Below are 22,532 nucleotides of genomic sequence, written 5' to 3'. Positions count from 1 at the left end.
AGCACCTGGGGTCATCAGAAATGTCTTTTCATCTTTTTCTGGAGGAGACGAATGATAGGGCCTGGTTTACATTCATTTAACTATTTATGACCTTCACTCAGCTGTGGATTTGGAGACATTTTGTGGGAGACTTGGCTTTTTTTTTTTCTGGTTGGAAGAACCTAAATTAGCGCGTTTTTCACAAAATGTATTGTTCAGGATGTGAGCGTGGCAAATGTGTCCGTGTTCTGTTTAATGACCTCTTTAAACGTACTGTGTACTCTTTAATAGGGATATCATGTACCAAGTGTTCCAGTAGAACACTGACATGTGTGTGCCTGCGTGCCAGCCACCGCGTGAACTCTTTGGAGGTTTTGCATTTTAGGTAAATAACTGTCTGTACTCTTGGAGTAACAAGAATTTGGAAACAGACGAAGTAAATAAATAAGGTCACCTTTTTCAAATTGGGGTTTTTGTTTTTGCTTTTTTTAAATAAAGGAAAATTTGTAGACACTTTCTTTATAATAGAACTTGTGGAAGTTAAGTTTTTCTTTAAAATAAAAACCCCACTTCTACAACTAAGGTCAGGTTTTGAACTTGAGCATCTCACTTTGGATTGGTAACTACTGCCTGGCATCTGTTCACAAATGAGGGTGTAAGTAGAATGACCAAATGTTAGACATGGAATTCGATCATTTCATATCGTCAAGGGATAAGTGTATATGGTTTCCTTTGCCACATCTTTCCTTTTGCTACTTTTTCACTGGATTCTAGTGTTTGGTTATTGAATAACTTAGGCTAAGGAGCCAAAAATAATGATTTAGCTTTAGTTGGAACTATAGTTTCAGTTCGTGTAAATATTTCCAATTTGTATTTAGAAATCCAAACTTCTCAGAGTTCATGATAAAATATTCTAGACCCTTATGAAAAGGTTATAGTTTAGTATAACTACTATTTAGGTGAAAGTTCAGGCCGGGTGCGTTGGCTCACGCCTGTAATTCCAGCACTTTGGAAGGCTGAGGTGGGTGGATCACTTGAGGTCAGGAGTTCGAGACCAGCCTGGCCAGCATGGTGAAACCTTGTCTCTACTAAAAATACAAAATAAATAAATAAATAAGTAAAATGAAAATTAGCCAGGCTAATGCGTGGGTAGCAGAGGCCAGTAATCCCAACTACTGGGGAGGCTAAGGTAGGAGAAGCACCCACACCCGGGAGATGGAGGTTGCAGAGATCGAGCCACTGTGCTCCAGCCTGGGAGACAGAGCAAGACTGTCTCAAAAAAAAAAAAAAAAAAAAGGTCAGAATTTCACTCCTAGAATTTTCTCCCGAGAGTTTTCATCCCCAAACATAGTAAGAATTATTATTTTAAAATTGTGAATGAAACTCATAGCAAAGTTTACAGTTAAACCAGGCAACAGTGATGTGCAGAATGCAGTGGGTATAAAATCAGACAAACCTGAGTTCTAACTGGTCACTTGCTAGCTGTGCCCTAGGCATATTCTTTTACTGCTACGTCTTCTTTTTCTTTCTTTTTTGATAATAGAGTTTCTTCGCTCTTGTTGCCCAGGCTGGAGTGCAATGGTGTGGTCTCGGCTCACTGCAACCTCTGCCTCCTGGGTTCAAGTGATTCTCCTGCCTCAGCCTCCCAAGTAGCTGAGATTACAGGTGCCTGCCACTGCACCCAGCTAATTTTTGTATTTTTAGTAGAGACGCGGTTTCACCCTGTTGGCCAGGCTGGTCTCGAACTCCTGACCTCAAGTGATACACCCACCTTGGCCTTCCAAAGTGCTGGGATTACAGGCGTGAGCCACCGTGCCCGGCCGTGATTTTACTTCTTAGAGACTCCTTCCTGATAGGTGAAATTGGGACAGCTAACATGTAAAGAAGGCACCACCTTCACACGTGCTTAATAGATAATAAATGTAAATTCTCTTTACCCTCCAAAGATGCTTTTTACTGTACGTCATCATTTTTCGAATGTTATACTATGCCTCTGCAAGAAATAGTTTTTGATGTTTCTTTTTGATTGATGGAGTAACTGTTGCATTGGAGGCAATACTGTGATTTTCTTTCAGTGTGTGTCTATTTGAGCCAGACATTGACTCATTATGAGTTGAGACTTTAGGCTACCAGATCCAAAACGCAATCACATTGGCATTATTAAGCACTTGAGGCTGTCTTTTGTTAATCCAGAATGTGCTTATTTAGTCAGTCAGTTTCTCCTTTCTTCCTAGACCTATATCTGCTCCTAGAGTTGGTTAGTGTTACATCATCACTGTCAGCAGTCCTCATTTTATGGTGTTTAGGTGCCACATCTCTCAGTTATCAAAGAGATCAGTACAATGTGAGGCAAAGTACCTTTTTATAAAAAGCTATAATATATCAAATTTCTTTCATTTAGCCAATATTTTGGTTTTAGAGGGAGGTTTTTAAAAAGTCACCGAGAACTGAGGATCATATGTGTACAGAAACACTGTAATCTGATAGATGAGTCTTAACTAGCAATGTCTTTGCTTATCATTTATTCTGACAGTGATCACCTGCATTCATTATCCTAATAGGCGATATCAAGTGTTTATATTGAGGCCACAAGTAGAATGTTTCACTGAGTTTGTTATCAGGGCTGCTGATCATGAAATTAAACTGTAGTTGTGCACATGTGTATTGTTTCATTAACTTGCCTGCCTACTCAGCCTTCTGCAGTAATGTAGCTTCTCAGAGCACGGGAGAAAAATGTATCTGAGAGCTATTCGAGAGAGAGTTCAACAATAGACCATGTTTCCGAGCATAAATCCAGTGAACCACATAAAAATTTCTTCGTGTCTGGATGGAATAGTGTCACTTGCATGGGTCTGAGGGTTTCATTATTTGCCTGCCCCAGATTTGGACTCCATTTTTCAGGTGAAAGAATCCTTGGATAACTGTTTCATTTTCATAGGAAACCTCTTTGGTTTCGGGATCCAAAGTAATATGTAGGTTTTATCATCAAATGTTCTCCCTAAAGAGATGACATAGGGGAGAAAAGCCTAATGTACCATCTTAATGGATTCAGTTTTTATTATGCACAAACTCTGGGCTTGTAACCTAGGAATATGATTAGAGTGTGATGCTGGCTTAAAAAATAGGACTGGTGAATCACAGTTTGTGAATAATAAACATACTGGTTGGAAATATTTCCCAGAAGCAGGTTTTTTTTTTTTTCTGTCTATCTTTACCTATATCCCATGTTTGGTTTCAAACTTCCCTGCCTTAGAGCAACACAGCTGGTTTTAGACAGTCTCTATATCACTATCTTATGATCTTTGCTCATGTACAAACATACAGCAAATACAACAGTATACAAATATGATGTGATCTATTTTTGTTCACTTTTTCCCCACAGAACGTCTTCTCTAACCCGATAGGAAATGTTCTGAGTACACCATCACATTTATGATTTTAGTAGCACCTCAGTAAACCATCATCCATGTGGAAAACATTGAGCTTCTCAGCTGGGCATGGTGGCTTGCACCTGTAATCCCGGCACTTTAGGAGGCCAAGGCTGGCGAATCATTTGAGGTCAGGCGTTGGAGACCAGCCTGGCCAACATGGCAAAACTCCATCTCTACTAAAAATACAAAAATTATCTGGGCACGGTGGCATGCACCTGTAATCCCAGCTACTCAGGAGGCCGAGGCAGGAGAATTGCTTGAACCTGGGAGGTAGAGGTTGCAGTGAGCTGAGATCGCACCATTGCACTGCAGCCTGGGCAACAGAGCAAGACTCTGTCTCAAAAAGAAAAAAAAAAACCTTGAGCTTCTGTGCTCAGCCATGGGTTGGGGACTGGGGTTGTAACTGATCAGGGTTGATGCAGTAATAAGCCGAGCTTTGCCTGCCAGTCATCTTGCTGTGGCCATAGGGATCATAAGGAAAGGGGTATTTTCATTTTTTCAATTATTTTGAGTTTGGTGCTTTCTGTATGATAACAGGGGAAGTTTTTTTTTTTTTTTTTTAGGCATTGTCTCAAAGTAATCATATTCATTGTAGAAAACTTAGAAAGGATAGATAAGCCTAAATTAAAAAATAAAAAACAAGCCTTCTATTATCTTATTTTCCAAATATTACGTCTATGTAGATTTTTAACAATTTTATTGAGATATAATTCACCTATCATCACAATTCACTCATTTAAAGTGTACAATTCAGTGGGTTTTAGTATATTCCCAGAATTCTGCAGTCATCACCACAGTCCATTTTAGAACATTTTCATCATCCCAGAAATAAATTTCATACCTATTAGCTGTTACACACCATTTCCCTGCAAACCTCCTAGTCCTTGGCAACCACAAATCTACTTTCTGTCTATAAATTTGCCTATTCTGGACATCTTTATATAAGATATAAATGGAATCATACATTATGTGGTCTTTTGTAACTGGCCTCTTTAACTTACCATCATGTTCTCAAGGTTCATCCATGTTGTATAGTAGCATGTGTCAGTACTTTGTTCCTTTTTATTGCTGAATAATATTCCATTATATGAATATACCACATTTTATTTATCCATTGTATTAGTCCATTTTCATGCTGCTGATAAAGACATACCCGAGACTGGGCAATTGACAAAAGAAATAGGTTTAATGGACTTACAGTCCCACGTGGCTGGGGAGGCCTCACAATCATGAAAGAAGGTAAGGAGGAGCAAGTCACATCTTACTGACATTGATGGCAGCAGGCAAAGAGAGAGCTTGTGCAGGGAGCCTCCCATTTTTATTTTTTTATTTTTTTAATTTTTAGTTTTTGAGACGGAGCCTCGCTCTGTCGCCCGGGCTGGAGTACAGTGGCCGGATCTCAGCTCACTGCAAGCTCCGCCTCCCGGGTTTACGCCATTCTCCTGCCTCAGCCTCCCAAGTAGCTGGGACTACAGGCGCCCGTCACCTCGCCCGGCTAGTTTTTTGTATTTTTTTAGTAGAGACGGGGTTTCACTGTGTTAACTAGGATGGTCTCGATCTCCTGACCTCGTGATCCGCCCGTCTCGGCCTCCCAAAGTGCTGGGATTACAGGCTTGAGCCACCGCGCCCGGCCGAGCCTCCCATTTTTAATACCATCAGATCTCGCGAGACTTATTCACTATCACAAGAACAGCACGGGAAAGACCCACCCCCATGATTCAGTTATCTCCCACTGGCTGCCTCCAACAGCACATGGGAATAATGGGAGCTACAAAATGAGATTTGGGTGGGGAAACAGAGCCAAACCATATCATCCATCCATTGAGGGACATTTAGATTGTTTCTGCTTTGGGACCATTAATAATTCTGCCATGAACATTCATGTACAAATTTTTGAGTGGGCATTTATTTTCACTCTTCATGGGCATGTATCTAGGAATGAGATTGCTGGGTCATATGGTAACTTTTTGTTTAACCTTTCAAGGAACTGCCTGTTTTCCAAGGCAGCTGCACTGTTTCATATTCCCACCTGCAATGTAGGAGGGTTACAACATCTCTTATTCCCTAACCGATGCTCGTTATTACCTGTCTTTTTAATTTTAGCCATCCTGGTGGATGTGAAGTGGTAACTCATTATAACTTTGATTTGCATTTCTCTAATGACTAACCTACTAATATCTTGACATATGTTCTTTCAGATGCTTTTTCTGTGCACATATTTACAGGTAATACTTTTCTTCCCCACACTGGACATATAGATCTATGTCAATACACTTAATTCTGCAACATTATTCTTAATTGACTGCATAGTGTTTCTCTGAATGGAATGGATGTACCATAAGTTGACCACTCAATCATTTAGATATTGTGGCTGTTTTTATTTTATTTTAAATTTTTTTTTCACTACACAGATGTTTTCATTTTCATTATAAAAATTGTAACAATGTAATGAACTTTCTCATTGCTAAACGCTTGAATGAGTTTTAACTACTTAGTTATTTCCTTGAATTCAAGGAAATTCCTAGAATTGAAATTTGCTGATTGTATGTAGTATTTTATAGCCCTCTCCCCCAGCCCCTAAGCAATATTGAATGTTTTAAAAACCACAAAACTAACCTTAAATTGTTTTATGACAGGCAGTTTAAAATATGCCATTTTCTTTTATCAGTGGCCACTTTCTTTTAGGAGTGTGGACTTTAAGTTGGATAAAAACAGAATGTTTACATTTTGTTTATATTTTAAAGATGTAAATAAACCAGGGCAGTTCTCTGGATGACACCTTTTGTACCTAAAAGCTGTTGAGAAAATGTTTTATTTGGATTTGTTAAATAACTCACTTGTGGGGTCCTTTGGTTTGCAGTGGTTTCAGATCAGCTTTCTAGCAGATGTGGCTCCCGTGAGCACCCTGAACTACCTGGGGATAATTCTCTGGTTTTGCCCGCCTCCTGCAGATAAGATTTTTTGTATGGTCAGTTGTGAGGCCATTTAAAATTTTTCCTCAAGACTGTTCGTAAATCAGTTATTGATTTCCTCAAGACTGTTCGTAAATCAGTTATTGATACATTGATTGTCCCTTTTGGAGGCGGCAGTTCTTAAAACATGTGGCTGTTCTTCTAGGAATATTAAAGTGCCACTTGATAATAAAGTAATAACTTGCTGAGATTATCTACCTGGAAAAAAAAATAAAAAAATAAAATGTAATATCTGGTGGTTTATTTTTTGTTTTGTTTTGCTTTTCCTACAAATGTACCTGAATTTATTCTTCCAAAACAATATGTCCCTTTCAAAATAATCACCCTTTGGCATGAGTTTGCAGGTTATGGAAATCAGTCTTTAAAAAAGAATTTCCAGTTAAATTTAATAACTTGTCTAACCCATTTAATAATTCAACTTTAAAACAAAAAGGAACCTTTAAAAACAAATATTTACTCTTAAGCCAGTTATCCTTATACAAGTTAAAACATTCTCCAGTTCCTTCCAGTCTTTGCTTAATAGGACTTTTACATGATTCACACTGCACTTTTGATCAAAATAGTTATTAACCAGTTTGATCACACGATTTATTGAGGACACTTGGATTTGATTTTCAACTATTTATTAAAATGAAATCCATCCTAAAGTGAGCAGGATTTTTACCATTTAGGGGATTCAAAAGTATATTCTTTGAAGGGAATTTCCAAAGAATTCCAGAAATATTTTGAGCCCTAGAAGCATGTATAAATAGATGTGTAGCCTCCCAAGAAAACTGGAATCAGAGTGCATTAGACTGCTTGATGGGCTCTCGGCAATGTAGTCCAATGAGTCTCAATTTTTTCCCCCTCCAGCTGCACATAAGAAATATGATGCACATCCCTCAGTAACAGTATGAGCACATCAGAACCTAGGAGGGTGGTGTTTGGGGCACCCTCTCTCAGGCATTACCCTCCTCTCCCAAGCTGAAAAAAATTACTACCCTCCTCTGTGTCTTCCAGAACAGACAGATGGGAAAAGCCAACCAGCAAGGGCTGGTGACCTGTCCAAGGTCATGTGTGAGTGGCAGAACCAAACCTTAAACTAGATCCTCCTACCTCCCTTTGAAGAGCGGCCCCTGCAGTGCTTATGTTCTGGTGTGTATGTTGGGACAAACCAGTCTGGCTGCCCTCAGTCATACCCTGAGGAGCTGACCAAGCTACGTGGCCATGAGAGAAGGATCTAGAGAAGGTCTAGGCCAGTAGGCTTTCTTGTAAGCTTCAGGAAAATACCCAGATAATGCTCTTTTTCCTCCGTCAAGAATCATGGCCTTCTGTTGCAGTTGTGCGAAGATGCCGTTTTGAGATGGGCTGCCTTCACCTGAGAGTCTCCGTAAGGAAAATTGACCATTTTCAACTGTAGAGTCAAATCCAGCAATCATGGAAAGAGTAGGGATTAAAAGCCTGCTAGATCGGGCATGGTGGCTCGCGCCTGTAATCCCAGCACTTTTGGAAGCTGAGGCAGGCAGATCACAAGGTCAGGAGTTCAAGACCAGCCTGGCCAACATGGTGAAACCCCATCTCTACAAAAATACAAAAATTAGCCGGGCATTGTGGCGGGCACCTGTAATCCCAGCTACTTGTGAGGCTGAGGCAGAAGAATTGCTTGAACCTGGGAGGTGGAGGTTGCAGTGAGCCAAGATCCTGCCGTTGCACTCCAGCCTGGGCGACACAGCAAGACTCCATCTCAAAAAAAAAAAAAAAAAAAAAAAAAGCCTGCTAAGCCTAATTCACAGTTTAAGCTCATTTCTTTGCTTGGAGTCTAATAATATCCAAGCAGGTGCATGTTTTCAGTAACATCTCGCCTAGTCATATGTCTGAAAGAACAAAACTGAAAGTTCTTTCCTTAGAGGGTTTTAACCAAAGCCTCTCTTGTCTGGCTCAGTCACAGCCTTCACTAAGAAATCCTGAAACTTTTGCATTACCATGCTGGTTCTGGGTGTTTGCCTTTGCAGAGGCCCCACCTGCCAAGCAGTTCTGGCACCAGGGAGCAGGTCTGTGATAACAGGAGAGAGACAGTGGCCGTGACTGTGGCTCTTAAACCACAATGGAGGGATTCAAGTTAGCTTAGGTAGCTCTCAGAAGAGACTCATGAGGGAAGGAAGGAGCAAGGGGGCCAGGAAGGTGACCCTGGGAGTGTGTCTCACTTCCCTTGCTGGTTCATCCTAGAAGGCAGGGACCCTGGCTTGCTGATGGTTGTATCCTCTGTGGCATTTAACATGGCATGCTGGTTATAACCACTGTAGTGGGCACTCAGCAGATATTTATTGAATTCCTTTTTGAGACTGATTAAGACCAATAAAACAAGGGACTGTATTATCATCAATCAAGTGGGTATGGATGGGGGTGGGAGGTGTTGCTTCAGCTGTATTTTATATTCTTGAATGGGATTGCACCAGTTGTGTGTCTTTCTACAGAATTAGAGGAGCTTTCAGGATATTTGCTTGGGTGGACATGACCCATGGTGTGTAGTGTTCTTTTGGTGGGCTCTTCTTATCAGTAGTGAGATTAATTTTTCCATTGCCAAACCCCATGAGGTAAATGGTTTGTGATTATTCCATGTCAGTTTCATTTTTCACTCAGCATGATGTTTCACTGTTAAAAAAATGAACCTTGGCCCAGAGTTGTCCTCTCATGTATTAAACATGACTTCCTTTGTTAGTAGACTAATTTATAATTATAATTCAAAACCATCCCATTCTCCAGTGGATCATTTCCCCCCTCTATGTCAGATCAGGGAATAATTGTTTGTCTGGACTGCAGGAGTGTCTGTCATGGAAACCGAATTTTTCTGTACATTCTCTGAACAAACAGTGCTGTCACCCCTAGAACCTGACATCGTCATTGATCTCCAGTTGAGTCAGAGGAGTTTTTTGACCAAGGTAAATCAGATCTCTCTTCTCTTAAAGCAAATGGCCCATGACTCCTGAGAGGCCACTAGGAGTGAGAATCATCTGTACCGGGAGCCACAGTTGTGGCTAGGAATGTGTTACTTGAGGCAGTGCTTCCCAGCCATGACTCCGTCACCTGGGGAGCTTTTTAAAAACCCTGTGCTGAGGCCCCGTCCTAGGTGAATGAAATTGGAATCTCTGGGAGTTGGGGCCAGCATCTTTTCTTTTTTTAAAAAAAAAAAAGTTTAAGGCCAGGTGCAGTGGCTCACACCTGTAATCCCAGCACTTTGGGAGGCCAAGACAGGAGGATCACTTGAAGTCAGGAGTTTGAGACCAGACTGGGCAACAATGAGAGACCCCATCTCTACCAAACAAACCAACAAAAAATGTTTTAAGGCCCAAGTGATTCCGATGTGCAGCCAGGATGAGGCCTTCAAGTAATTTTTGTAGCTTAATCCTGGAAGGAACAAATGCATCCCGAAATTCCCAGTCATGTCACAGAGCACGGGACCAGACTAGAGACAGCATTCGGCTCATTTACAGAGAGGTTAGGATTGATAGAGTCCACTAGTTAGTGTTAGAACTAGAAGAAAAGTGCCGGCACGGTGGCTCATGCATGTAATCCATGCACTTTGGGAGGCTGAGGCAGGCAATCATCTGAGGTCAGGAGTTAGAGATCAGCCTGTCCAACATGGTGAAACCCCGTCTCTACTAAAAAAAATACAAAAATTAGCCAGGCATGGTGGTGTGTGCCCATAGTCCCAACTACTTGGGAAGCTGAGGCAGGAGAATCACTTGAACCCAGGAGGCAGAGGTTGCAGTGAGCCAAGATCCCACCACTGCACTCTAGCCTGGGCAACAAGAGTGAAACTCTGTTTCAAAAAAAAAAAAAAAAAAGCCTAGAAAAAAAGGAACCTAATATTACATTTTCTTTACTGTACTATATCATTCAACTTTTAAAGAGCAGGTAATTTAAGACTAATGGATTTTTTTCTTTGCGTACAAACGGTTGAAATTGCTTTTATCAGCTTTAACTAATGGGCCTTATATTAAAACATATTTAGTTACTGAATTGTAAGATGTTTAAATGTTTATTTAAAGTTACCCGACTTATGCTTGTTTATTTATATATTTGTTTTTTTTTTTTTTTTTTTTTTTGAGACGGAGTCTCGCGCTGTGTCACCCAGGCTGGAGTGCAGTGGCGCGATCTCGGCTCACTGCAAGCTCCGCCTCCCAGGTTCACGCCATTCTCCTGCCTCAGCCTCCGAGTAGCTGGGACTACAGGTGCCCGCCACCACGCCCGGCTAGTTTTTTGTATTTTTAGTAGAGACGGGGTTTCACCATGTTAGCCAGGATGGTCTCGATCTCCTGACCTCGTGATCCACCCGCCTCGGCCTCCCAAAGTGCTGGGATTACAGGCTTGAGCCACCGCGCCCGGCCTTATTTATATATTTGTTTATTGCCTTTTCCATATATTACAAGGCTTAAGAAATCAAAACAATACTGTTTTCCAGGTTCCTTCACAGTACCCTGATGGGTAAAATCATCTTCATGGTTTTAAAAGAACCTTCTGTAACAAAAGTGAAGTAGCCAGTGGGAGTGAGGAGAAGGGATTTGTAGAAGGAGTGAGTTAGTTAAAGCACAAAAAGAAGCTTATGAGCAAACAGGAAGTTTCCTATCAGGGTGGGAACGTATGTTTTGGAAGCAAATGGTGGGAGGGTGCAGGCTGTGACACTCCCTTCCCCTTTTCGTGTGAGAACTGGCTATTAGCCTCATTGCCTGAGTCAGGCAGAGTTCCCTGGAAGGGTTTTTATAGCACGTGCCGAGTTGACAAGCCCAACTGTAGAACACAGGAGAGGACCAGTCAGTTGTCTCAGCCCATGGACCCATCTCAGTTGTTTCTCAGAGGATCCTTATTAGCTGGTTTAGAAACAGGACGACACTTGCTTCCAAGCATCACATTGAGTGGGCTGGACCAAATCCAGAGCTCTGCTGGAACCAGGTTGACAAATGTCAGTAGAATTGGGAGCCCGCTCTTTGAATACAACCTCGGAATGGGGCTTGGCACCTGGCCTGAAAGCACTATGTGGACTCCAGCACCAGGGTTGTTTCCTAATTTAACTTAATGCTTAAAGGAAATCCCAAGTGGCAGACCAGTTCTGCACTCCTTGAGCAGATAGGCAGAGTTTATCATTTTACTGTTTTTAAATGTAATCACAGGGTCAGTATCTTGTTTCTATATGTGTTTCTGCTCCATGTGATGACATTGTATGTATTCTTTCAATAAGGGAAAGTCCGGAGGTTCTGTACTAGCTAGCTGTGCAACTTTGGGCAAATGAGTTATTTCCCCCTCTGCTTCCTCATCTGTAAAACAAAGCAATGGAACCAGAAAATCTCTTTGGTGGGCCTGTTTCCAAATGTCTTCCCAAATTAGGATCACCATTTAGGTGAAAGCGACTAGTCCCCCAGCTGCCTCTTTTTCTGGTGCAGCCTCATACTCTCACCTGGGGAGGTAGAAGATTGGAGGGCTGCTTTGTTCTGAGCCTCCCAGCTTCCTAGCTCTTGAATGTAGTGAATTTCACCTGTTCATCTGTTCGTTTATTTATCAACTTTTTGAGTACATATTTTTTTTTTTTTTTTTTGAGACGGAGTCTGGCTCTGTCACCCAGGCTGGAGTGCAGTGGCCGGATCTCAGCTCACTGCAAGCTCCGCCTCCCGGGTTTACGCCATTCTCCTGCCTCAGCCTCCTGAGTAGCTGGGACTACAGGCGCCCGCCACCTCGCCCGGCTAGTTTTTTGTATTCTTTAGTAGAGACGATGTTTCACCATGTTAGCCAGGATGGTCTCGATCTCCTGACCTCGTGATCCGCCCGTCTCGGCCTCCCAAAGTGCTGGGATTACAGGCTTGAGCCACCGCGCCCGGCCTTGAGTACATATTTTATGCCAAGCACTGTTCGAGATGCTTGGGACACATGAACAAAACAAAGACCCTTGCCCTAAAGGAACTTCTACCTAGTTGGTTGGGATAGACAATAGCATGGTAAATGCATTATATAGAATGTGGCAAGGTGATAAAGTTCTGCAGGCGTTGTAGGGGAAAAACAGAGCAGAGCACGGGAAATGGAGGCCTCCTAAGTTGCCACACGCTGTGGTGTGGTTTCATTGGCTATTGCTCACCTGTCTTGTATAGGGCCTAGGGCCTTCCCTGACCACTGTACTCTCCTAGACTAGATCCCTTCCTGCACTCCAAATAGCACCACCTCACTTAGTGTTGGAGTAATGTACAGGTTGGTACTCTCATTTGTTTCTTGTCTAATCTTCTGGAGGACTGGTGTTGATAGTCCTTAGGTATGTCTGAAAATCCTGAGCAAATATGAGGGACTGAGTGTGAACATTGTTGACTTTACTTTCTTTTTCTTTTTTCTTTTGTTTTCTTTTTTTTTTTTTTTTTGAGATAGAGTCTTGCTATGTCGCCCACACTGGAGTGCAGTGGCATGATTTTGGCTCACTGCAACCTCCGCCTCCCGGGTTCAAGCGATTTTCGTGCTTCAGCCTCCCGAGTAGCTGGGATTACAGCCATTTGCCAACACGCCCAGCTAATTTTTGTATTTTTAGTAGAGATAGGGTTCGCCATGTTGCCCAGGCGGGTCTCAAACTCCTGGCGTCGAGTGATCTGTCTCCTTTGGCCTCCCAAAGTGCTGGGATTACAGGCGTGAGCCACTGCGCCTGGCCACATTGTTGTTGTTGTTAATTTTTATTTTTTATTTATTTTTTTTGAGATGGAGTCTCGCTCTGTTGCCCATGCTGGAGTGTGGTGGTGCGATCTCGGCTCACTGCAAGCTCCGCCTCCCGGGTTCACACCATTCTCCTGCCTCAGCCTGGTGAGTAGCTGGGACTACAGGCACCCGCCACCTCGCCTGGCTAATTTTTTTTGTATTTTTAGTAGAGACGGGATTTCACCATGTTAGCCAGGATGGTCTTGAATTCCTGACCTTGTGATCTACCCTCCTCAGCCTCCCAAAGTGCTGGGATTACAGGTGTGAGCCACCGTGCCTGGCCACATTGTTGATTTTTAAGGATGACATGATAAGACATTAAGTCCTTTCAGAGAAATCTCAGAAAGCCCCGACAACTCAGAGGGGTCAGAACCAGCCATTCTTTGATTTTTGTGATGGCTGTGCTCCCAGATACACAAATGGGTATGTGTGTGTATATATATTTTTTTACATTAAATAAGATTACATTGTTTTTGCCATTGTAGAAGTATTTGTAACATCTCCAGGTAAATTCAAATGCTGTAAGAAAGTTGTAAGAACAAATTTGGGGAATCTGTGACCTTTAAAGGTACTGCCTCATTATGAGCAATCCAGTGACCTTATTCTAGAATTCTGTTAGGGTTCGTTTTCCGCTTGCCATGAGCTGGTTTTGCAAAGAAGAAAACGGTTTCCTTTATATGTGGAGATTAAGAACAAGTTTATCTGTAGTTTTGGTGCTTAGCTAACTGGGAACCAAGCCACAGTTGCTTGTAAAACTGACCCTAAGTTATCTTGATCTTGATGGTTCAGTGCTTGGAAATCTCTGGGGCTTTCGGTGCCTGGTAAAAGTTCAATCACTTATCTGATTTGTGGTTGGGAGAAGAAAAGGCATTGCCCTTTCAGTTTAGGAGATGGTTGGTTTTAGAGTCTACAGTAGGTATATGTGCCTAGGAGTCAGCCACCTGGTCCCACGTAATATTAGTTGATTTTCATGGTATTTCTTCTCCCTATCCTGAACCTTAAAATGACTCAGATTATTACTAATTTCTAATGTTGCAATATTTTGAGGTAAGTGGAGACACTTAGATGTTGCAAGACCAGGATTGGAAATGACTATGTTCAAAGGCATCAAGACTTCTAAACTCTCAAATTTTTATGTGGATTTTGGGCATGTTTTGATTGGTTGGGGCTAGAAGAAGCTGCAGCAAAGCCTGAGGAGAGATGAGGGTCTGGTAAGTCATGGATCGTCATGCTTCAGAGCTGCAGCCACCATCCACACCTCAGGCTTCTTACTTTCTAAAATTGGAAACTCATGCCTAGAGAAATCTAATGACTTGCCCAGAGCTCAAACCAGAACATGCATCTGTGTGCCCACCTCATCTTCTGTCAGCTTCATTCACCCCAAAAGCATCTGTATGTTCCAGACTCATGAGGATACCTGAGGAACTTTTTTTTTTTTTTTTAAACCAAAGAGTTTTGAGAGGATAAAATAACAGGTTTTGGAGCTATATGGACACAGGTTAGGGCAAGGAGTAAGAAGACAGCCGAGCAGAGTAGAGTGGGCCCAGACTCTTGGAACTGCTGTGTGCAGGACCTGGGGATATGCCAAGTCAGCTTTCGGGAAGCTCGGCCATGGAACTTGCCGTCTTTTTTCCTGCATTACACGGCTCTCCTGCTAGACGGCAAACCCCTTGAAGGCAGGAGTTTTATAGACCTTGTGGTGGCATTGCCTTGTGTGTAACAGGACCCTTCTTTCTGTATATATGCAGGATAAGAGTCCAGCCTAGCGGCGGGGTTGGAGTAAGTGAACTAGCACATAGGAGTTGAAATAGAAGAGTCAGCCAACAGGAAGAAGTATGAGGCAGGGAGTGCCTGGAAGAGATTGGCAAATCCTGAAGTCCTTGCCAGCCTACTTGAGTAATGTGAGACCATGAGCCAATTATTTACCTTGTCCTGTAAGTTTAGTACCCCCGAGATTTCTGCCTCTTATAATGAAAAGAGTCCTGGCACTGACTGCAGGTACTGTGGAGATGGGGAGCCTGGAAGATTAAAAAGACAGGAAGGTACAGGTTTAACTCAGCCCTTCAGAGGGAGCTTTCTGATTCCATGCGTGATGGCTAGCCAGAGAAATGGCTCCGCCTCAAATAAGGAGTCTCAGGAAGCAAGAAAACCTGCATCGGGGTTTGTCCCGATGGCCACATTTCATCACAGAAACAGCCATATTTACTATACTCTCCTACGAAGTTCTGATGTGTTCTGCTAATATTCAGCTGTAAACCAACTAGGCAACATCAGTCTAATGTTAGTATAAATGAAAACACTGGAGGAGACTCACTGAGAGTGTGAACAGATTGTGGTTGGTGTATTACACATCTCACCTTAGGGGGAACGGGTTTTTTCCTTCCAGGTTGGCTTTACAACGACGTGAACAGCAACCTTCCTGTTCTTTCCTTCAGCTGCACAGATAACAAATAAGACGTGAAAAAAGATTCTGACCCTTGAGGCCCACTCCGTATGAGTGCATGCTGGGACTTCTCCCCTAACCCCACTGTGTCCCATATCCCCTCTACTTTCTCTGTCCAGCTACACTGGTCCACTGGGTCCTCAAACACAACAAATTCTCTGCAGTCTCAGAATTTTGCATAGGCTATTCCCTTTGCCCAGGAAATTCTTCTTTCCTTCTTCCGTTCCTATAGATCTTAACTCAAACATCACTTCTTCAGGAAAATCTCCTTTAACACTGTGCTTCCCCCACCATCACAAGACCAGATCCTCTTCTTCTGTTATGCTGTTGCAGTTTCCAGTATGTCCCTTTCATGGCACTTACTACAATTCGTCATTTAATGTTTGTGTCATTATCGATTCCTGGGGTCTCCTATTGGACTGTAAGCTCCATGAAGGCAGGAATCAGATCTCTTTTGTTGTGATTAGATCCTAGTGTCTCATACAGTTCTTAATGAATAATAATAACTGACACTTACATGATGCTGACTGTATATTAGGCCCATTCTAAGAGCTTTACTTACGTTGACTCAACTCTCCTTGCAATAGTTTTTCTTTTTTCTTTTTAAGCATTTACCTTCTTATTAAAAGCTCGTGGAATTATTCTAGGGACACAGAGGACTTTGTGGCATAGATTTAGGTAAAGGTCGCCGGGCGCGGTGGTTCATGGCTGTAATCCCAGCACTTTGGGAGGCCGAGACAGGCGGATCACGAGGTCAGGAGTTCAAGACCAGCCTGGCCAAGATGGTGAAACCCCATCTGTACTAAAAATAAAAAAATTACCCGGGTGGGGTGGTGGGCGCCTGTAATCCCAGCTACTCGGGAGGCTGAGGCAGAGAATTGCTTGAACCCAGGAGGCAGAGGTTGCAGTGGGCCAAGATCGCACCACTGCACTCCAGCCTGGATGACAGAATGAGACTCTGTCTCAAAAAAAAAAAAAAAAAAAACCAGTTAGCTCAGCATGGTGGCTCGTGCCTATAATCCCAGCTACTCCAGAGGCTGAGGCAGGAGAATTGCTGGAACCTGGGAGGCAGAGGTTGCAGTGAGCCGGGGTCACGCCACTGCATTCCAGCCTGGGCGACAGAGCAAGACTCTGTCTCAATAAAAAAAAAAAAAAAAAAAAGCAAAAGATTTACATAAAGGGCAAAATGCTCTGGAAAAATAAAGTGTTAGATACCAGGGAGATTTGGCTGTAGCTGGAAATGTTTAACTCTGCAACTACTTAGAGCCACTAATTATGTATACTTGTTTTATTTCATAATTTGTAATGTTCCAGGATAGCAAAAGTAATTCGAATGACGGTTGAATTTAATAAAATGTTTTTAACCTCATCCTAAAATATCCACTGATCCATCTCATTCAATGGCAATATGCAGTGGTTAAGGGAACATGAAAACAAACATCCACACAACTGCACAGTTTTCGTGAAAGTCTATCTCATTATTGGCGGGGGTAGCACATTTAACAGCTTAAACATATAGGTCACTGCATGATGCTGCACTGGTAGCTACATAGCCAGGGAACCAACTAACCAATAACTGTTTAAATATTTAAAATACAACTTTAGTTTAGATCATCCTTTGGATCACCTTCTTGGGAGAAAAGCCTGCTAGTCACAGTGGAAATATATTAAGGCCAGATCTTCTGATATCCATTCCCAGAGGTTTCTTTCAGCTAGATTAAGCCTCCACCTCCAGAGCACACCCAAGTTTGTGCTCTCCAGCACTCATGATCTCTTGTCTACCAGAGCAGACAGTGTGAGCTTCACACCAGGCCTCAGAGTCTGCGTGTAGCCCAATCCAATTAGACTAGAGTTGGTGACTTTTGCATTTACCGGTTTATTATCAAGGATACAGATGAAGAGACTCATAGGGCAAGGCGTGCAGGAAGGGGCATGGACAACTCATGCCCTTGGGGTATGCCCCACCCATCAGGAACCTCCATGTGTTCAGCTATCCAGAAGCTTTTCCCAACAACTTTTTAAAGTTAGTTAGCATTATCCCTATTTTATGGGTGAGAAACTCAAGGCCCAGAGAGGTAAGTGATTGCCTTAGGTGGTCTGGCTCCAGAATCTACCCTTTTAACAACCACATTATGCTGCTCAGGAACTACACTGAGCTTAACAAGTATCTATTGAATCGTTTAGTAGCAGCATCATAGGTGAGTTTCCAAATGATTGAAATACAATCCCATAACTTAAAATGTAGTAATGTTTACTGACAGTCTTCTCAGCAGTTACACTCTACTTCCTTCTTCTTCTTCTTTTTTTTTTTTTTTTTTTTTTGAGACAGAGTCTCGCTCTGTCACCCAAACTGGAGTCCAGTGGTGCGATCTCAACCCACGACACCGTCCATCTCCCGGGTTCAAGTAATTCTCCTGCCTCACCCTCTCAAGGAGCTGGGATTACAAGGATGTGCCACCGTGCCCAGCTAATTTTTGAGTATTTAGTAGAGATAGGGTTTCACCATGTTGGCCAGGCTGGTCTTGAACTCCTGACCTCAAGTGATCTGCCCACTTTGGCCTCCCAAAGTGCTGGGATTATATATAGGCGTGAGCTACTGTGCCTGGGCACTGCTTCCTTCTTGAACATCACAAACCAAACATATTTTAACTCTTCGTTAATTATTCCTGATTGTCTCCTAGCACCAGTTGTTACATTATTGCTGTCTGCCCATGAGGGTAAGAGATGAGAAGCAGTGGAGGTTTGAGACAGAGTGGATAGTCAGGTTTTTGAGTTTTGTTTACTTCCTGATGATTTCTGTGGCTGCCACAAATTTTTTCTGTATTAAATAATCTCCCTTAATATTTGTATAACTCTTTTGAAATTCTCAATATTTATTTTGCTTTCTTAGTGTTTAGAGGGATGTTGTTATTCCTCAGTTTTTAAAAGAAAAAACAAATGTGGAAACTTCGCCACCTTGTCCCACAGTCCAGATGCCCATGTCCACTTCTGGGACCTAGAGAAGTTGTCAATAAGATTGGATGACGTGGCCCGGCACGGTGGCTCATGCCTGTAATCCCAGCACTTTGGGAGGCTGAGGTGGACAGATCACCTGAGGTCAGCAGTTTGAGACCAGCCTGGCTAACATGGTGAAACCCTGTTTCTACTAAAAATACAAAAAAATTAGCTGGACATGGTGGCGCGTGCCTATAATCCCGGCTGCTTGGGAGGCTGAGGCAGGAGAATCGCTTGAACCCGGGAAGTGGAAGTTGCTGTGAGCCGAGATCGCGCCATTGTACTCCAGCTTGGGCAACAAGAATGTCTCAAAAAAAAAAAAAAAGATTGGATGACTTCCAGTCTAGGCAGAACGCTGACCAGGGTGATGACTTCAGAAAGAGAGATTCCTGGGAAAACTGAGAATGACAGCAGAGAATGTCCTTTATAGGACCATTGTACATTCCATAATGTATACATGTATAGGACATTGATAGGACCATTAGCCATTCCACAATGTATACATATATCAGAACATCATGTTGTATACCATAAGTATATATAAATTTTATATGTCAATGTAAAAAATAAAAACAAACTTTTAAAAAATATTTTGTAGTATGGTCCCTTGCCCATTCCTGCCTGGGACAGCCATTTTTCCCTTTTCACGAGGGAGTTCTTCCTTTAATGTCTGGAAAGTCCTCCTCTTTGAGCCCATAGGTTTGCTGTCTCCTCGTTGGTAATTTTTTCCTGCTTCTGTTTCCTGCCGACCACTTGATAAGCAGCAGAAAGCAGCGTTGTTCGCTCTTAGCCGGTTCCTCATGCTTTGCGCCTGTTTCTGCGTCCTGTTTTCAAGCCTCAACTTGGAAGGTTTGGTTGTGCCAACACAGTCTTCCCAGCAGTTTCTTGTGCTTTCCAATCTCTATTTAAACGTGTGAGGATGCATAAAGATCGCCTGTCAGAGAAGCCTAGAAAATAGAAAACCTATGCTGAAATTACAGAAATCTGATATAATATTGACAAGAAAAAGTCAATTATCAGAATATGCTTTCTTTTGTGTGAGCATCTTATTTCTACCAAGTGAAGCAGTCATAGCTTACTGTGTGAGGCCCATCAGTTTATGGTTGGTCATTAAAATGGGCCTTACAGTTCAAAGGAGTTGTGCTGTGCTGATCAGTAATGCGCGTTTCTTTGGCACTGACATTAAAAGAATGTTGGCTTCATCACAGGAGTTGGCAGTGGCCACATTATCATCGTCTTCATCAAAGGACATTTTTTAAAACCATTAGAACTAGGCTGTTCAGGAGATCTATTATATAACATAGTGACTATAGTTAATAACAACATATTATATACTTGAAAATTGCTAAGAGAGTAGATTTTAAATGTTCTCACCACAAAAACATGATAAGTATGTGAGGTAATGGATATGTTAATTAGCTTGATGTAGCCATTCCACAACGTATACATATATCAGAACATCATGTTGTACACCATAAGTATATATAATTATATGTCAATGTGAAAAATAAAAATTAACAAACTTTTTTTAAAAGACTGGTTTGGGTAAATGTGTATTGTAGGAATTTTTTTTATGGTGATTAAGACTGTGACCTTTGACTTTTTTGTGTGTTATTCCCACCCACTTAGATGTACAGTGGGATCTCGGGAATTTTCATGCTGAACATTTTTTAAGGACCCCTCCCTGTATAATTTGCAGTGCCAGCTGGTATATTGGGTTTCTATAGAGACTCTAAAAATTACATTTTGGTCTCATCCAAAAAATCCAACCCTCATATCAAAGTGGAGTGCCGATCTTCATCTACCCTAGCAGGATTCAAAGGGGGAGCTTCAGGCCTGAAGTAATTTAGGCGTTGGCTCTCAGTGAACCATGATTTAAAGCAGTGAAATTACAGTGTGGCATAGTGGGCAAAAGGACTAGACGGGGAGGCGGAGGCCTTGGTTCCAGTCCAGTGTCTACGGTTAACTGTCTGTGGTGCCCTGGGCAAGTCACTTCACCTCTCTGAGCCTTGATTTCCTTTCCTGTGAAATGAGAGGGTTGGGTAAGGTAATCTCTTCGGTCCTTTTCATCTCAAAAATTACACATCCCAGAAGCAGTAAACAGTCCCTACTGGTTGATCTGCGTTGTGTGGAGCCGCATGGACTTAAAGGATTATCCAGCTAATTGGAGAGAGGAAGGTGGTATGGTGGCCTGGGCCAGTAGAGAAGTGTGTGATCCTCAAATCAACTTCAAACAGTGGGAATCCTGGCTGGCAGAAGTCAGTCAAGCCAGATATCTCAACTCGGGGCGTATTTCATAGTACTTCTAGCCTAAAGTTTGGCAACATCTGGCCAGTGTGGGTAGCAATTATGTCATAAATACAGTTGTTTGTAGGTAATTTTAATTTAACTAGAGTATTTTTCCACTTTCTACTTGACTATCCTATCTACTCCTCTACTGTCCCCTGCAAGAAATTCCTAAATGTGAAGAGCAAAATTGATAGTTTCAGATTAGTTGCTATTACCAGGACTGAAAAACTTGGTATGTAATTAAATTCTTTTTTTTTTTCCCCCTTGGAGTTTCTCCATGAGGACTTCTTTTTTTTTTATTTTTTTTTTGTTTTTGAGATGGAGTTTCCCTCTTGTCACCCAGGCTGGAATGCAATGACGCAATCTCGATTCACTGCAACCTCTGCCTCCCGGGTTCAAGCAATTATTCGGCCTCAGCCTCCCAAATAATTGAGATTACAGGTGCCTGCTACAACGCCCAGCTAATTTTTTGTATTTTAGTAGACACGGGGTTTCACCATGTTGACCAGGCTGGTCCTGATCTCAGGTGATCCACCCGTGTCTGCCTCCCAAAGTGCTGGGATTACAGGCGTGAGCCACTGTGCCCGGCCGGGACTTCTTAATAATAGGTTTAACTACACATGAGTAGACATACTCAAATGGATAAAATTTGACGTTTTGTAAGGCTGATGGTGCACATACAAATTTATAATCTGTTGGGCCTGTATTAGTTTAGTTTGTTTAGGATGTTTCTCCACTAAAGTAAATTAGCCCAATATGTTTCTTGGTTGTTGCTGTTTCCCTTTAGCAAAGACAACAAAATAGAGTAGCGACACCTGCATTCTAAAGCTCAGCCACTAAATGATCATGTAACCTGGGGTTTCAGTTTTCATGTCTGTAAAATGTGGGATTTGGCTTAGCTCCCCAGGGATCCTCAGGGACCTTAGGGATTTGATACCACCCTGAGAAAAAGGGCTTGTTTTCCTGACCATGGCAGGGAAAATGATTTCATGTAGCACCTTTCATGCCCAGATATATTTCTTCTTCCAATGATGGCAATATAAGTGGATGGCAGAGCGACCATGAACATAAATAGAACTGCAAATGGTTGAACTCAGACACTCAGCCCAGGGCCCCAAAACCAGTGTGGGGGGAACTATATTCATCTATTGTGAAATTAGCATACCTTTGCATTCAGGACTACCGTGGATTTATGAGGTAATTTTTTTTTTTTTTTATCAGATCTATTAAAGGAGGATAGTAGCCTAAACTGAAGAAGAGTCCTAACTGTCTTGGGTGGTGGTTAATTACACCATATGCCAGACTTGCCACAAACACTGAAAGTTTAACTCTCTCAGCTGCTTAGTTTGGAAACCACACAGTGCCGTTCAGTTAGGCCTTGGCCTTTACTGCATCCCAGCTAGACACTTGACTCCCATCCAAAGCAAATGTCATGGTTGCCTTTATTGACTTAATATCAGGAAACATAACAGCCGATACACTGGTTAGAAGGAACTGTATGGTTGATGGATTATTGCTGACCTACACGCAGGTAAACGAAGTATAACAGAATTTGGAATGACTTAGTAGTGGACTGAAATCTTTAAAACAGTAAGACTTTTGTTTGTGTCTATGGCTGATGTTTTAATTCTGTTCTGAATGTCCTTCCATAGACAGGAGACTAAAAGTAGTGAAATTTCTGTTACTCACTGTTCAGGTGGCTGTATAGAAATCTTCATATTT

General features: G+C 42.2%; 1 protein-coding gene across 2 annotated transcripts in view; it reads left to right on the top strand.

Moving 5' to 3' along the window:
- Positions 1–22,532, top strand: part of ERN1 (endoplasmic reticulum to nucleus signaling 1) — a 91,935-nt gene that overhangs the window by 1,286 nt on the left and 68,117 nt on the right. The gene's annotated exons all lie outside the window — the stretch shown is intronic.

The sequence above is a fragment of the Papio anubis genome, chromosome 17 (assembly GCF_008728515.1).
Source record: "Papio anubis isolate 15944 chromosome 17, Panubis1.0, whole genome shotgun sequence".
Taxonomy (NCBI): Eukaryota; Metazoa; Chordata; class Mammalia; order Primates; family Cercopithecidae; genus Papio; species Papio anubis.
The sequence above is the reverse complement of the archived record's forward strand: the minus strand, read 5'-3'. Positions and strand labels throughout refer to the sequence as shown.